The sequence below is a fragment of the Corvus hawaiiensis genome, chromosome 9 (genome assembly GCF_020740725.1).
Source record: "Corvus hawaiiensis isolate bCorHaw1 chromosome 9, bCorHaw1.pri.cur, whole genome shotgun sequence".
In the NCBI taxonomy this organism is placed as follows: Eukaryota; Metazoa; Chordata; class Aves; order Passeriformes; family Corvidae; genus Corvus; species Corvus hawaiiensis.
Genome location: NC_063221.1, coordinates 2,898,768 through 2,914,982, shown reverse-complemented (window position 1 = coordinate 2,914,982; position 16,215 = coordinate 2,898,768). Strand labels below are relative to the sequence as shown.

The 16,215-nt window shown below is 39.4% G+C and overlaps 1 long non-coding RNA gene across 1 annotated transcript; it reads left to right on the top strand.

Moving 5' to 3' along the window:
* Positions 1-3,016: 3,016 nt before the first annotated feature.
* LOC125330401 lies at positions 3,017-7,481 on the top strand. Its single transcript, XR_007205498.1, has 3 exons — positions 3,017-3,155; positions 4,812-5,060; positions 7,321-7,481. It is a non-coding gene; the product is annotated as an uncharacterized LOC125330401 (long non-coding RNA).
* Positions 7,482-16,215: the final 8,734 nt, after the last annotated feature.

The following is a 16,215-nucleotide window of genomic DNA, read 5'->3' as shown; positions in this document are numbered from 1 at the left end:
CACATATCTAAGATATTTATTTACAGAAACATTAAATATCCTGCCAAGAATGAAAGGCTGGCACTGTTAGTTCAGCCCTGAGTTGCAAGCACCATGTTCAAGGCAGGCATTTGCACCTCCATGAGTCCCTTCTGAAAAAAATACTCAGATACTTTTAAAAAGACATTTGTTTAAGTTCATTATCCCCATTTCCTTTTAGTGCATTCTAAATAACTTTAACTCTCTGGCAAATTATGTAACCAGAACTTTAGGTTCACTGAACTAAGACTTAAATTAAATTCAAGGAATAAATTTAAGCTTAGGAGACACGAATACTGAAGCTTTGGGATTAAAGACATAACAAGACAGTAAAAGTTTCATGAAAGAAATCAGAGATGAGAAATGAGTTCACAATTATCAGATTTGAAGATCTTGAAGAAAGTCTTGTGATATCCAGGCTTACTTGGGTTTTATTCCTTGTGACATAATAAAATTAGTTATTACTTAATTTCCTGCAGCTGCACAGTAGTCTGCAATAGGTCTGGGCCTTCCTGGGGAGTCTGAGCAGGACACACCAGCATGCTGATGTCATCTTGAATTTTATGCTGGAGACTACACTTGCACATTCCTCTTTTATATCCAGATTGGCAATGCCATTTTTCATAGTGTTTACATTCCTTTTTGGAGTCTGAAGTGAGAGAAAAAACTGCTGTGGTACAAATGTTACGAAAGAGATCTAAGTTGTAACAAGTCCTTAAAGTTTTCGTAACAGAGAACAAATCCAATTTTATGGGATTTTTCTGCATGTTGGCCTCAGAAACTTTCTCTATGTTACTGTAGTCCATTTAAATTCTCAAGGAAAGTGTTTTACCAATAATTGATCATATCATTCGAGTGAAATTCTGTTCTCTTAAGTAAAACCCACACAAGTCAAGGAGAGAGGTTACTCCTGGGCAGGTGGAAATGTTCCAGAAACACAGAACAACAGAATTATATCAAGAGTCAAACCAGGTGGAATGAATTGGCAATATCAGTAGGAGCAACTATGTCAATTGTGTATTTAGGAGTCAAGCAACAACCATTTCATATTTCACCATGTTATTAATATGGATGATGGAGGAAACACAGCTATCAGGGATTTTTGCATTTCAGTGTATTGTCACATCATTACTGTAATGTAATTTGAAATTTTGCATTATATTAGCTGAAGTACCTCAGAGAGTCCCACATGCTCTGAAATCACCTTAGATCAATACAAAAGTGTGACTGTTGTACTAATGCTTCCCTATCTCAATTATGAAAGCATTCTGATAAGAAAAATGGTGCCCAGTATTTAACTGAGATAACTCAACCACGTTTCATGGCCCTTACATTTTTATTCAAAACTTAGTTCTGTTTTTGCCCCTTTGGGGATGGGAAAAAATTGTCATTTTGAGTTTAATTTGCTTTTAACACCATAATATTCAATATTGACAATAGCTCTGAGCCTTAAAACCATTACTGTACATTTCTCATTCTTGTGGGAGATGGTAGCTGAGCATTAGAGCACTTTTCAAAGTTCTGATGGCAGTAGAAATTAATGCAGGCTCAGTAGGAAAAGTATCCTAGGTATTAAATTCTGCTGTGATACGACTTTGCTTTTCATCAATCAATCAATCAATCAATCATCCTATTTAATAAGAACATGTGTTTAATACAAAAGAAAAATATAAACATTCACAGAGGCCATTTATAACATTTATGTGTCATAAAACCTTAAGCCTTTTAAGAATAAAAATCAATTTTTGTTAGAGCTTCCTGCTTTTGATGTCTCACTGCAGAAAAAAGAAGAGCTCAGGAAAGCGCGTTGTTGAGCCCTGAGCTCAGCCTGGTGGCAATATTTGTCCATCCCAGATCAAACAGAGCCAGAAACCCACCTGAGGGGTCAGAAAGAGTACTAAAGACAGCATCCTGCTGGAATGGTGTTCCCAGGGGAGTGCTGGAATCGTTTGGGAATGGGAAGGGAGAGGGACAGAGCAGAGCAGCAGGAAGAAAAGCACAGGGCAGTTGCTGGGGAAATGCTGTCCGTGCTTTTCACTGCTGTACAGGCTCCTTCCTGCTTGCCAAGACCTCCTTCAGACCGTTCCTTTGGAAGCCTGGATTAGGAGCCAGATGGACTCAAAGGCCACACTGAGACTTTGTTACCTCTGTTTGCTCTGGCTACATTTCTCTTGAATTAGCAGGCTTTAAATTGATCTGGAGCAAACTGGGGGTCATGAAGTTCTGGGATCAAATTGGTGCTATTTGCTATTGACAAATAATAGTGGCTCTCACATGGTACCATTGCCTAATGCCTAATTCATCTTTCTTTCTCTTTCTTTCTTTCTTTCTTTCTTTCTTTCTTTCTTTCTTTCTCTTTCTTTCTTTTTCTTTCTTTCTTTCTTTCTTTCTTTCTTTCTTTCTTTCTTTCTCTTTCTTTCTTTTTCTTTCTTTCTTTCTTTCTTTCTTTCTTTCTTTCTTTTTCTTTCTTTCTTTCTTTCTTTCTTTCTTTTTCTTTCTTTCTTTCTTTCTTTTCTTTCTCTTTCTCTCTCTTTCTCTCTCTCTTTCTTTTTCTTTCTTTCTCTTTCTTTCTTTCTCTTTCTTTCTTTCTTTCTCTCTTTCTTTCTCTCTTTCTTTCTCTCTTTCTCTCTCTCTTTTTCTCTCTTTCTCTTTGTCTCTTTTTTCTCTTTCTCTATTTTCTTCTTTCTTTCTTTTTCTTTCTTTCTCTTTCTTGCTTGCTTTTCTTTCTTTCTCTCTTTCTTTCTTTCGTCTCTATTTCTCTTTCTCTTTCTCTCTCTCTTTCTCTTTCTCTCTTTTTTTCTCTCTTTTTTTCTCTCTTTTTCTTTCTCTTCCTGTCTCTCTTTCTCTTTCTCTTTCTTTCTTTCTTTCTTTCTTTCTTTCTTTTTTTTTCTTTCTTTCTTTCTTTTCCTTCTTTCTTTCTTTCTTTCTTTCTTTCTTTCTTTCTTTCTTTCTTTCTTTCTTTCTTTTTTTCTTTCTTTCTTTTCCTTCCTTCCTTCTCTTCTCACAGGAGGGAATTTAGTCACAGGTTGGAGACCCCATTTCTGCTTTCTTTTCACTTGTTAAATGTCATCCCTACAGACCCCTGGCACCTTTGTTTGGACAGGAGATCTGAAAGGAATTACATGTAAAACTCACAGGTAAGTGTTTGTTTTAGCATTCTTCACACTCCCATATTCTGTGCAATATAGAATAATTTCTGTCACAGAGCATGAATTTCTGATAGGATCAAACAAGGAAAGATGTGCCTAAACCCGGAGGTTTTTATTGTGTTTTTAAGTCTACAAATGGCGACTAAGAAAAATAAAGCAGTAAACTTAGAATCACTTCATGTGAAATCCATTTCTCTTACAGAAAACATTGTTTTGGTTTGGTTTTTTAGGTTTCTCTTAGAAAGAAAAACCTGCCGTTTTTTGAGGTCCCCTTTAGGAACCCTTTTGGTTTTAGTTCTTTTTAGACAAACCATTGCTTCCCAATTCCTACTTTGCCTTCAATAACAGTTTTATTACTGCATATCAGTACTGGCATATCTTTGATTGGATTTTCTGTGTGTGAGTGTGTGAGACTCTGCTGTAAGGAGTGGATTACTGTAAAGCTTTTATGTAGAAGAAAATAGGAAATTGAGTCTGAATTTATTTCTAAATATCATTAAATCATTGGGGATTGGCCTTAATTTGGATAAGTGCCTGTAGAAACATCTGATGACATTTAAACAATATAGTCTGATATTGCACTTGAAATTTATTTAATTTATTTGGAATAAATGTGTAATATCCCCATAGCTTTTCAAATGTGCTATCACACCATTGCTGTGTTTGGAAACCTGTCTGGTCACCAAGTCTGCCTGCCACTGAATCCACCTGAGCCATGGTTATTTGTTTTCTTTGAAGCTGTTATTTTGCTATTTCAAAGGAATAATGAAAAAGAAAATACTACAGTAATCCACTGATTAATCCATAGGCTCAAAAATACTGTCTGAACTTGGATTCAAGGCTTTTTCAACTATAATTGAGTAAGGCTATAACAGCATAAGACTGAACATAGAAGAAAGCAAGAAACTTTATGAGTTAAACATTTGCTGCTGATGTTACTCAGGTACTAAATCCAGACACTTTTCTTGCCTATTCATTAATCATGATTAATTATAGAAAAAGTAAAATAGGGAATATGAGTGTCCAGATGTTTATAAGCTCTCCAAGGGATTTTTAAGTTCCATCTTATCCGAGTGTTGAATCAAGTCTAGATGCAGAGCATCTGATTTTGTTCTGGTGCCCTCACTGTTTGTAAAAGTGGTATGGGTCACCTGGCTGGGACTTTGTCTCTGGAGATCTCAGGAGACCACTGGGGAGAGTTTGCTGCTTGGTCCTTTCAGGAAGGCAAAGAGATAATTCATTATCATCACCCGAGCTGTGATTAATTACTGCTGACCTTCAGGGATGTGGAATGCCTGGCCTAGCTAACGGATTGGGATATAATAATGAAATTATTTTAACAGTCACCATGGGAATGCTTCCACAAAGCTCTGGAGGAAAATCTGTGTGTCTCTGGTTACCAATTCAGTTCAGAGCATTTCTGAGCTCCCCAGCCTCCTGGATCCACAGAGGGATGGGGGCTGTGTTCACTCAGGTGCTGGGTTCCTGCCTCAAAACTGCCACGTGTGTGCTGACCTTATTAGCATTCAGAATGAACAAATAACAAACCCATCCTCAGCAGCTTGGATGGAGGTGGCACTGCAAGTTTTCCATCCTAAATCAAGACTGATGGAATTTCCTGTCTGTCTCCATTCCCTGTTCCAGCCATTTAGGTGGTCACTGATCAGCATTTCGGAGAGGCCCAGAAAGCTCAGTAGGATACTCATTGATGGGAAGGAAATGTTACCAAGGAATGCAGAGAAGAGGCGTCAAACACAAAATAACAGAAGTGTGGTCAGGTCATTCATCCCAGAATCCCTGCACTTGGAGGGTCCCATGTTGGCTTAGCTTGGATTGAAGGTGTGTTGTCTTCACAATGCACCAAGTCCTGGTGTATTTAAAGGCCTGTGTGAGGTAATGTGGGTTTGGCTCTGCTTGCAGTACAACGACAATAATTCAACAACACTCCATTTATGGAAAGCTGATTTTAACCTCGAGCTTTAGACTTCTCATGGCTCAGTGTTGTGTTAATGGTTGGGCTCAATGATCTGTTTTCAGCCCTAATGATTCTCTGACAACCTGGTAACCAGAGGAATCAAAGAGTTTTTACGTTCTGTTTTCCTTCCAGACAGGGTGGAAAATCCACCCACAATTATTTCCCCCTAACACAAATTGTCTTTTAAATATTTGAAATTCCTGTCTATGTTTCATTTGTGCCACTCAGCATGGATGGACTTGAGCTCCTGCAAAGGAGATTCCAGGGAGAAGTTATCAGTGCACTTTTAATTAGGCAGACTGCTAATTAGGAGCAGTCATGGGTAGAAGTTGCACCCTGGTAATGGATTACATCAGTTAGAATGAAATGGAAGCTATTTGTTTTCAACCACCATGTCTTAAAATTATTTTTAACAATCACTAATCTTCTACTTACGTCGTGTACTGCGTGTGTGGCACCATCCAACATTTATTAATAAAATTAACATTTCAAACAATGGAGAAAGGCTCTGTGAGAGTCTGGTAGAAGGAAATTTAAAAATTAGGAATACTTTAAAACTGAGAATGCAATGGAGGCTCAACCCACCAGGCTGAAGGCATCCAACACCCAGGGGCTTCAGTGGAGGTTTCCAGAGAGGCAGGAATATTGTACCCTGCTAACAAGGATGTGGAAGAAAGCAGGAGTGTTTTATCCATGAACCATTTCACAGAATCACAGAATGGTTTGGGTTGGAAGGGACCTTAAAGATTATCCAGTTCCAGCCTCCCTGAGTTGTTGTTCCACTGTTTATTGGTTGGTTTTCTGCAAAGGTTTCTACATGTAGGGAATATAAAAGTGCGTCTCAGAGTTTCCCATCCTTGCCAAAAAAGCTGTTATCAACACTTACAGCCACAAAAATGTGCAAGTGTTTCAGCAGGATTTGAAGTGGGAATAATGTAAAATCACAGGTGCCTGAACTACGGATCACAAATTAGAAAGACCATGTGTGGAAGAAAAAGAAACTTTCAGGCTGTCATTGTCACTTACAAAGTGGCATATATTTTGCACAAAGAACAGAAAATCTGTAAATATTCTGTGAACTCATTGTTTTATTTTTTTTTTCCTTTTGTGAGCACAGAGGGAGATAAAGATTATATCATGTTCTTTTGTTGTAACACTGCAAGTTGCTCCTTCTATTGCAATTTTTTCTTAATTGTTACTGGAGAGCAGCTTCCGGTGCTGATGATCAACTTCCTTAAAAATGTCTTTTAGAACAGGTTTTTATTAGGTACTCTGCACTGCTGCTGCAAGTTATAAATGTGTCTACATTCCTAGTTCTGCCAGGCAATTATTATATATATTCTGTTCATATGCCTTTGAGGTCTAAGGAAAGATTTCTGGCAACTTCCCCAAGATTTTTCAAGTTTTTCAAGACTAGGAGATGTGGATGCTGACAGACGGTATTTTGGTTTTTTCAGCTATTGATACTCTCCATTGAATTACTATAATTTCTTCAGTGCAAATGATGGGTTTGTTCCTCTGAAGAAAAATTGCTGGAATGCTTGAATAGGGGAGCGAAAAACTAGATTTTGTACAAATATATGTGGATAGAAAACAAAGGTAAAGGGACCTGAATATTGCCATCCTAATATTCACCATTCAAAGTTACTGCCATTATTCAAAAGTCAAGGGTGTAAAACTCCATTCCAACTGAAGTAATCTTGCCATTTCATTCTTGATTTAGAAAATCCAGTGTCCAGAAGTGTCACTCTTTTGTGACAACACATAAAGACCCTGCTTGCAGTAGACAAGTGCTAAATGAGACTTGAAATACTTTGGCAGCATATTACCAGAATTTTTCTGTCATTCGACAGAGGGGAAAAAAACATTACAGCGAATTTCATCCTTCTGACCAAAAAGAAATTACAAAACACATTATTCATCCTGCAATTTATCAGCCTGTGGAATAAACTCATCCAGCAGGGCCACGTGAGCTTTTTACACCGTCAGGTTTGCATTTATTTAGTGACTGTTTCCTTCAATTAGGAACTCGTTGTGCTGGGCACTGTGGAAGGACACAGCAGAAAGGTGTTCTATTCTCTGAACAACCACATTATATTGACCACACTCGAGGCGGAGTTTCACTCCCTCTCTCCTCCTTGCTCCCTGATTTTTGCCGTTTCTGCCTGTTCCCTGCAGATTGTTTCTGTTCCTGGTTAAAGACGAAGAAAGAATTGGAGCTTATGAAATCGCAGAGTTTCTTTCTGTCCAGTTGGCTGAAATAATTTTCACTACATTTATGGTGGTCAAGTCTAAATAAGTGTAATTCATCAGAGCAGGGAAAATAGAGTCCACAATCACCAGGTAACTTATTCCTTGCTAGCGACCCTCTCCAATAAAGAATTGTGGGCTTCTTTTTGTTTGTTTTTCTTAATGTCTCGTTTGTAGCTTTCTCATTCTGGATTTCTTTTTCTTCTGGCTATGTGCATACGGAAAAATGAATTCTTCTTCCTCCAGCAAATGTAGCTGAGGAGTCTTAAGAATAATTTCAGCCATTTCCCTAAATTTCACATTTTCTGCAGTCATTTCTCTCGAGTCGTGGTTTCCAGACCTGTGACCATTATTGTTGTCCTCGGCTCTATTTTCTCCAGTTATTCCATGGTCATTTAGCTGTGGATTTGTGCTGCTGAGTGGAGAAGAGCTGCTTCATGGGCCCTCAAAATTCCTCTTTATATTTCCAGTACGGTGTCTGCCTTTCCACAACCATGACATTATTGTCTCCTGTTCAGATTGGGAATGATTCGTTTCAGCTTGGACTGACAATAAACCCACAGAGCCATTAAGAATAAGTAAGGAAAAGAAGCCCAGAGAAACCTATATAAATCTGTTCCACATCCTAATTTTTCCTTTTATCCAATTTTTGAGCTAGGGCACGTTGTAATGGAGTGATATAAATACTCCCATTACCCGAAGATTCCTTCCTTAAGAACTGGTTGCAGTCAGCTGCTCCCATTCTGCACTCGTGATGCCAATTTTTTTAAAGTATCTTTAAACACAAATCAGGGATTATTTTCTGTTTTTCTCACGCTCATTGCCTTTTTTCACTGCCTGGTGTCACTTGGATGTGCTCATGCTCCACTATTGGCTCCTGTTTATTTTTGCAAAGGGAATGGACAGGAGTGCTTGGAACCCAACTGTGTTGGGGTAATTTTGTGATATTCTTAATATTGTGCCAAGGCCAAGAAACCACCTTCAAGACAGTTGGTTACTTTAATCTTCCAAAGAGGCATTTGGGGAGTTTTAGAATTTCTGTGGAAGAGAAAGGAAATGTCTCAATTTTTATCCACCTAGTTGGTTGATGGACAACATGAGCGGCTGGCAGTGAGATCTGGTGTCCTTTCATTCCCACAGAATCACAGAATCATTAGAGGTGGAAAAAACCTCCAAGATTTCCAAGTCCAAGCTTATTAAAAGCTGTTGATATTGAAGAAGGCTTCTAAGAGCTTTGGATGCCTTGTTGTAATCTCCAATAGTAAATGTTATATTCACATTTTTATGAATTTCCCACCACACCTGGATTATGTGAGAGTTTCTGTGGCTTCAAAAAGTAACTAAATTCCTTCCAAAAGATATTGTTTTCATTTCCTCAAAAACATTGTTTCAATTTCTTCAAAAAGGAAAGGAACCCAGCTACTTCACTACCAACCTTCAGAGCTAATTGCCACATGTGTGTAAATTCTGAGTCCAGAATCTTTCTCTCCGGTGTTGCTGTTAAAACAGTAAATACCTCAGCAGTGTCATTAAGCACTGATTTTCTAATAGCTGTCTGCTAAACATTGGCAATGTAAAACTAGAAAATTGCCATTAATCATTCTTAAAGTGCTATGAATACATTAATAAATTAGTTCTGTTTGATTTTTAAAAGCTGTATTTACTCCTAGGATACCAAACAGGCAAAAAGAAATGCTGAACTGGGGAACAAGAGCCAGTTCTATTTAATCCTAGGTTGCTCACATGATTCCTGTAAGTTAGATGGTAATTTCTCATCTTAACAGCCTGCTTCCAGCCCTGTCAGCATCCTTTGGCTCTTACAGGTTAGGCTTCAGGTCTGTGCTTAGATGGTGTTTCTAAATTCTGAAATTAAATGGCAGAAAATATATCAGAGTAAGACCCACCTGAATTGCACATTTTGCAGATATCTTGGGCTTGGCATTTTCTATGGTTTCAGCGTTTTGGCTTTACTTGAGAAATGTGATTCAATATTCTTTGTTCTATCTTTCATTCTGATTCAGGCCTAAATAGAGATGAGGATCAGGAATTCATGTCTGCCCTGGTCCTGCTTTTTTACCCAGATGAAGGAATGGTGAAGTCCCAAATTCTGGTTCATCCCAATCAGATTTTACTCCAGTTCTTCTGTCAGAAGTCAGTGTTGTCTCCTGCAGCCCACGTACCAGGCCGTGTGTAGTCCAGTGGTGGTGAAGGGCTGGGAAGAGCTTTACTGTACTTTTATTCTCGCTGAGAGGAATTTCAGCTTGCTCCTGGATTCCTCCCACACCGGAGCAGCAGCAGTATGTGAATAACAATGTTTCTGACCCAGACGGGGGCTTTTTTACCACAGTCTAGGTTGGCTGTGCAGAATTACAGAGCTCTCCTGAGAAAATATTCACGCCAAAGTGTTTGAAAAGGCACTGGGCAGGGAACTACTTCTAGACATTCGAAGACATGATAAAATGTGCATTGATTTAACTGGCAGTTGTCTAGAATAGAAATGTCACAGTACAATAGTCCCAATTTAATGTACTTTTACACGTGCAGTACAGAGAGAACACTCCAGCCTGTGATAGATAGAACAATTTCATGCCATGCCCAGGAATGCCTGACTCATTGGTCTGAGCAGCTCCTCTGCATCAATCCCTGTGCTTGTTTAATGTGAGCAGTGCAATTGAGAGGGTGCTCTGTTAACTGGAATCCCACTGCTTCTCCTTTATGCCTCGTCCTTGCCAGGGCAAAAATATCTGACCTGGCAGAGAAGGAAATGTGCAGTTCAAGTGTTCAGGGGCACAGAGTGGGGGTTGTGCCCTGGTCCCTACACCGAGACATGCTGGGAGGGGAAATGCTTGATCTGAACGGCTGCTTTGGATGTTCCTAAACTGTCATTCCCAATGGACACGGATCCTGTCATCCCCTCTTCTTCTGGAAAACCAGGAACGGGGCCAACCCCTTCCCGTTTTACATACAACAGACACCAGCTTCCAGTGATGATGCCTCGCCCATGGAGATCCACAGCTGCTGTGATTTGAGGACAAGGCTCTGAATGCATCTCTGAAGCATTTCCTGCTGTGTAACCACCCAGAGAAAGCAAAAGCTGGAAGTGCAACTCTCTTATCCCTCATTTCCATGGTCCGAAGAATACGTGAAAGAATAGCTCATGTGCATCTTTGATAATTTATAATTAATTTAAGTGAGCCAAGAGCAAGCCAGGAAATGTCTGTCACCACTCCCAGCTTCTTGCTTTCTTTGTTCCTTCACTGGCTTTCCTCATTTGCTACCAGACCCTACTGGAAGAGGAGGCACATTTCTCCTCCTTACAGTAAATGTCAGAAGGATGCTATGTGGAAGAGCAAATAGGTCAGATCCCTGACAGTTTGACTGCTAATCAATACAGTAAGAGTTTGGAGGAATTTAATGAGTATTCTGTATTATTTTGTATGCACATGTTCAGTGTGACTTTCAACATCCTTCTTTCTTCCACCTGGGAGCTGTTAAAGTACAGGTCACCAGTGCTTTAACACTGATTTTATCACAATTTGAAAAGTAATTCTGATGAATGATTTCGTCATTGGTGTCATCATTAAACATAAGGAGTTTGATGTGGATACATTTTATTCAAGGATTTGGTGTTTGAAAGAAGATCAGAGCTGTCTGGACACACAACCCATAATTAGAGATAAGTTCCAACACAGTTTATGGGAAGGGGCAAGGCTTTAATGGATCAAGGAAATTAATTTATCAAAAAATGCTCCTGCTCAGAGTAGGTGAGGTAGGATTAATCTTTCATGTTCTGGAGTCTTTTTCCTGCATTGTTTCATTAACAGAGACAGAAATCATAAGAAATTTTAAAAAAAACAGTATTCAACATCACATTCCAAATTTATCAAAGCCAAAACCATCAAGCTAGGCATGGAGTTTAATTTGATGAGTGAATTTACAAATTTGTTTCACAACAGCAAAACTTGGTGTTTTGGGCTTTCTGGTCACTGATTTTCCACATCTGTAATTTCTTGTTTCCATTCTGAAGGAATAAAATTTTTGTGTATGTCCTGATCCTTCCTTATCTCTGATCAGCTGGAGAAGATCTCTGCTCAAAGCTAAAATCCATTATATTAACACTTTCTGCATTCCCTCTTTCTTTTCTCCTCCTTGTGCATAGGGATGTGGCCTGATGTTTGTCGACTAGCGGCACCGTGCTGTGAAATGGAAGATGTCATGGGCTCGTGGATAATTCAGCCTGGAAAGGGCCTCATCAGGTCCTGCCCAACCTCGTGCTCACAGCACTGGGGTCAGACCAGGCTGCCCAGGGCTGGGGAACCTGTGAGGATGGAGATGGATGGATGGAGAACGTTCCTGGGCAGCCTCTTCCACTGGTACACTGTCCCCATGGAAAAAAATTGTATCCTTACACCCCATCTGGTGATTCCAGAGCATCCTCTGCCAAGAAATTAGAAGGAATAAAAGGTTCTGATTGCTGAGGAAGTTGCTCCTGTCAGCACTGGACACCACAGGTCCCTTCTCACAAGACTACAAATTCCCTGAAGGATTCCTGAGCACGGGTCACACAGGTCATGGATTTGTCACTGCCACGCACCCCAGCCGTGCTCACAGCAAATAATTATCATAATTATTAATGACTTTCACCTTAGTGAATGGCAAGCAACAGTATGAGCTGGCATGAAAGCTGCCAGAAAGAAATGGAAGTCTGAAATACCTGAGAAATTACTGAGTAATATCGAGGTAAACCCAGGGGAAAGCATAATGCAGGGGACAGCTAATGGTGTTTCTGCAAAGTGAATTAAATCACATTCTTCAAGTGCTAGACCAAGGGACTTCTGGTAGGGGAAGAAAAAAATCTGTGCTGCTGTAATCTGTGCAAGGTGAAAATGAGAAACATAAATACAGAATAAACAGCAGGTGTGAAGAGTGGAATCCTACAAGACGGAGACAGGGAGAGAAGAAAAGAGAAAAATTTCATTAGTAACTGATTTGGTTTTAAATAATTACTGTGAGGTTGGACAGGGCTTGGAGCAACCTGGTCTAGAGGAAGGTGTCCCTGCCCATGCCAGGGGGTGGAACAAGATGAGCTTTAAGGTCTCTTCCAGCCCAAACCATGCTGGGACTCTACAACTCCATGAAATAAAATTTAAAAAATTGATCTCCCCTTCAAGAAATGCTATTTTTAAATGCATCTCTGGTTCTGTTTTGAAAACATGCAGCAAGTTAGTATTGCCTGGAATGGTTCCCATCGGTCCTGCTGCTGTGATGGTTTATTAAAGATTACAGGGAAAGAAAAAACTTGTTATTCAACTTTAAAGGACACCTGTGCTCATCCTGCTGTTGTCTAACTTGCCATTACAGGGCCTCCTGTATCTGATCTTCTCTTCTACAGAAGGAAAGGAGCGGGGGCATAATTTAGTCCAAAACCCCCAAATCTACTTTCAGATTTCAGGGTAAATTTCCTTTCAGAACTTGTGATGGTAAAGAAAAATGCAGTGACGGTTCATTTGCCAACAATAAGGCATAAAAATGTAAACACATCAAATATAAAATGTAAAGTATAAATGGATACATGTGCATAAACTTGGTATAGTGAAATAACAGGGTATTAGGAGTACAAACATGCTTCAAAACGTGCAAGTTTTTTCTCTTACACACGACCCTCTTAGCAGGGCACTGGACAGAGATTTGGTTAAAACTGAGCTTTCATTTTTGGCTGAAGTGTCTCTGAGGAAGTCCCCAGTATTGGAGTGTCCAAAGAGGGTCCTAGAAGGTCTGCAGTGGGAATCCATCCACATAAATCTGTTGTCTGGTTAGTCTCCATGCAAAATAAAAGCTGCCACAGAGGTGGCAAAGGTGGAGTGATACAAATTTTCCTAATGCAGAGAGTGAATCCATCAGTGAACTCCTTCAGAGAGCTTCCACAGGGCTGTGTGGACACAATTGTGGCAAGAGGGGTTCAGCTGAGGAAAAACAGCTCTGCCAGTACATGAGGTAGGCTCTAAAGCAGTATTAGGGCTCACAAAAGTGCTCTTGAAATCATATCATGAATAATTACATGGAAATATCAGCTTTAGTGGGAGTTCAGCAAGCAGGTATTATGTGAAAAATTAGGAAAAGAATAAGAGAACAAGAGAGAAGATATCATTGTACCGCTGTGTAAAAGCACAGGGCCATAAAAGAGGTAAAAATAATGAATGCAGAACAGGAACAAATATGACTTCAAGAATAAAATTTAATCTATTTCATTCTGCAAGTGCATACATTAAATAAACAGAGATTCTTCTTCTTGGGAAAGATATAAAGGGAACTATGGAGAAGACATTAGCAAAATCTCAAACAGAAAGTGAACAGGGACCTATTTCTCAGTATTTCTTAGAATATAAGAAACAGAAAACTCGCAGTGAAACCACAGCATGCGAGTTCTAGAACCAACAAAAAGGAAATAACCTCTGAAAATATTTTGGCTTTCCTTATCATAGATGCCTTGGATACCAACAGTGTACTGAGGGAAATATAACAATTAGAGAAATTTATAGAAGGAGGGTTCGCTGAAGATTATTTAACACAATAGCTACTTACTTAGCTACTATTATACTATTATTATTATTATTATTATTATTATCATCATTATTTAGTGTTATGGAAAGATGGGTTTTAAATCATGTTCCAGGACACTCAAAATACTTTTTTTTAAATGAAAGGCTCTCCAAACCCAATAAAAACTCTCATTATTTGCTATGTTCTTACGTATTTTTTAGAGAGTCTTTTTGTGCTCCAAAGAACACATTTACTTTGTCATCTCTCATTTACATTTTTTTTTTGACAATTCTTTGCAATCCCTCTTCCTCAACAGGACAGGGGAGAAAATAAGACAAAAAAACTCATGGATTGACATGAAAACAGGGAGATTGGGAGAAGGACTGGGATGCTGGGATAAAGACTTGCATCAAAATAAATGTAAGCCTACTCCAGACTGAAAACGACAGGAACCCAACCATGTCCACCCAGCAAATATCTCAGGATGCTGAGGGCTTTTCACAACCTGTACTAAATTCTTACATTTCTCTCCAGGATTGTTTTCCTTTTTGCCAATGTCGTTTTTGAAGTACAGCAATTTCTGACTCTAAATTACATTTTTTTAAAGTGTGATGAAAGGGCTGTTACAGCAGTTCTGTACCATGTAAGTCCATAATATCAGGCAAGCATACCAAAATGTCAATTATAAAGTTAATTAAGTGTTAATTATAATTGGCAGAGACACAAAGTGTCTCACTGGTAGAAAAAAAACTTTTACATTTTAATGGTGAGGAAAACAGGCAGAATTTCATTTCACCCTCTTCATTCCAGTGCAGGAGAAGCAGCACATCACGGCCATTTATGGATGGCATTGGATGATCAAATTTCATCATAAATCAGTGCCCTGAAATTCCTTTCCTCCTCCTCCTCCTCCTCAGCTCAGTTAAGAACAGGATCTTTTCCAGCACTGCCTTCATCCCCTCTGCTCTCTATGGGGGTTGTTCCTGGTGTTTTCTCCTCTGTGCTGCCATTATCTGGTGGCTCAGAGGAACAAACTAAAGCTTGGGCAGAGCTGTCTGGGGGGTCACTGGGGGTACCAAACCTGCAGGCTGCAATGCCTGAACTTTCCAACCCAAAGTGAAGTGACTGCGTACTCTGGAAGTCTCTCTTTCAAAATGTGATGCCTGTACTGTTAGATAATGTATTTATTTATATATTTGTATGGGGTACATTTATTTATTTATTTGTTTGTTTGTTTGTGGGTTTCTGTATATTCCACTGGAGATTAACACACCCAGAAGAAAGAATTTCATTTGTCAGCTCTGTTCATACTGAATTTTTAATTGCTTGCCTACCTAGGCCAGATTTAAATGAGAGAACATTCTTTTGGTTTTGGCTCTTTGACAGGCAAAGGATTGCTTCCTGATTGCCGGATCAGGAGTGTTGCAGAAATTAAAAGTCCAAAGTTAATCTTGGTCTGTAGTCCTAACCTTGCAGCCTTCCAGACTTCAGACCAAGACCCTGTTAAGTCCATTTACCCACATGGGTACAGGAATGGACAGGGAACAAAATCAGGTCATGTACTGGCAAATTAAGTTCCTCTTCTTGAACAAGAAACACACTGAAGAGATAATAGATATTATAAACAAATAGAGTTCATGGCTTCAAGGACTTTTGCCTTGTTTTCCCCCATTTATTAGCAGTCGTTGGATCATCACTATTTTTTTCTCTAACAATGTCTCCCTATGCCTTGCTCTGTAATGCATCAATCAATTGCAACAAATTACATCTTCTAGGAAATATACCAATAACCAAATTAGTAATAAATGTTTTATGACATTCATTGGCCAGATTTGATGACAAAAATAGGTCGGTTGAGTTCTACATTGAATCACAAACCATCAAACTCAAGATATTCAAGAAGTGTCCAAGGCCAGGCTGGATGGAACTTGGAGTGACCTGTGATAGTGGAAGTTGTCCTTGCCCATGGCACTATCTCCAAAGTTTCCAAAGCTTCTCCAAGCAACATGTTCCACTATTTGATCAATATTATTATGAAGTTATATATATATATATATATATATATAATCATAGAGTCACTGACAGGTTTGGGTTGGAAGGGACCTTAAAGCCCACCCAAGGCCACCACCTTCCACTGGCCCAGGTTGCCCCAAGCCCCATCCAACCTGGCCTTGGACACTTCCAGGGATGCAGGGGCAGCCACAGCTTCTCTGGGCACCCTGTGCCAGGGCCTCCCCACCCTCACAGAGAAGAATTCCTTCCTAATATCAAAGTGAAATTCCC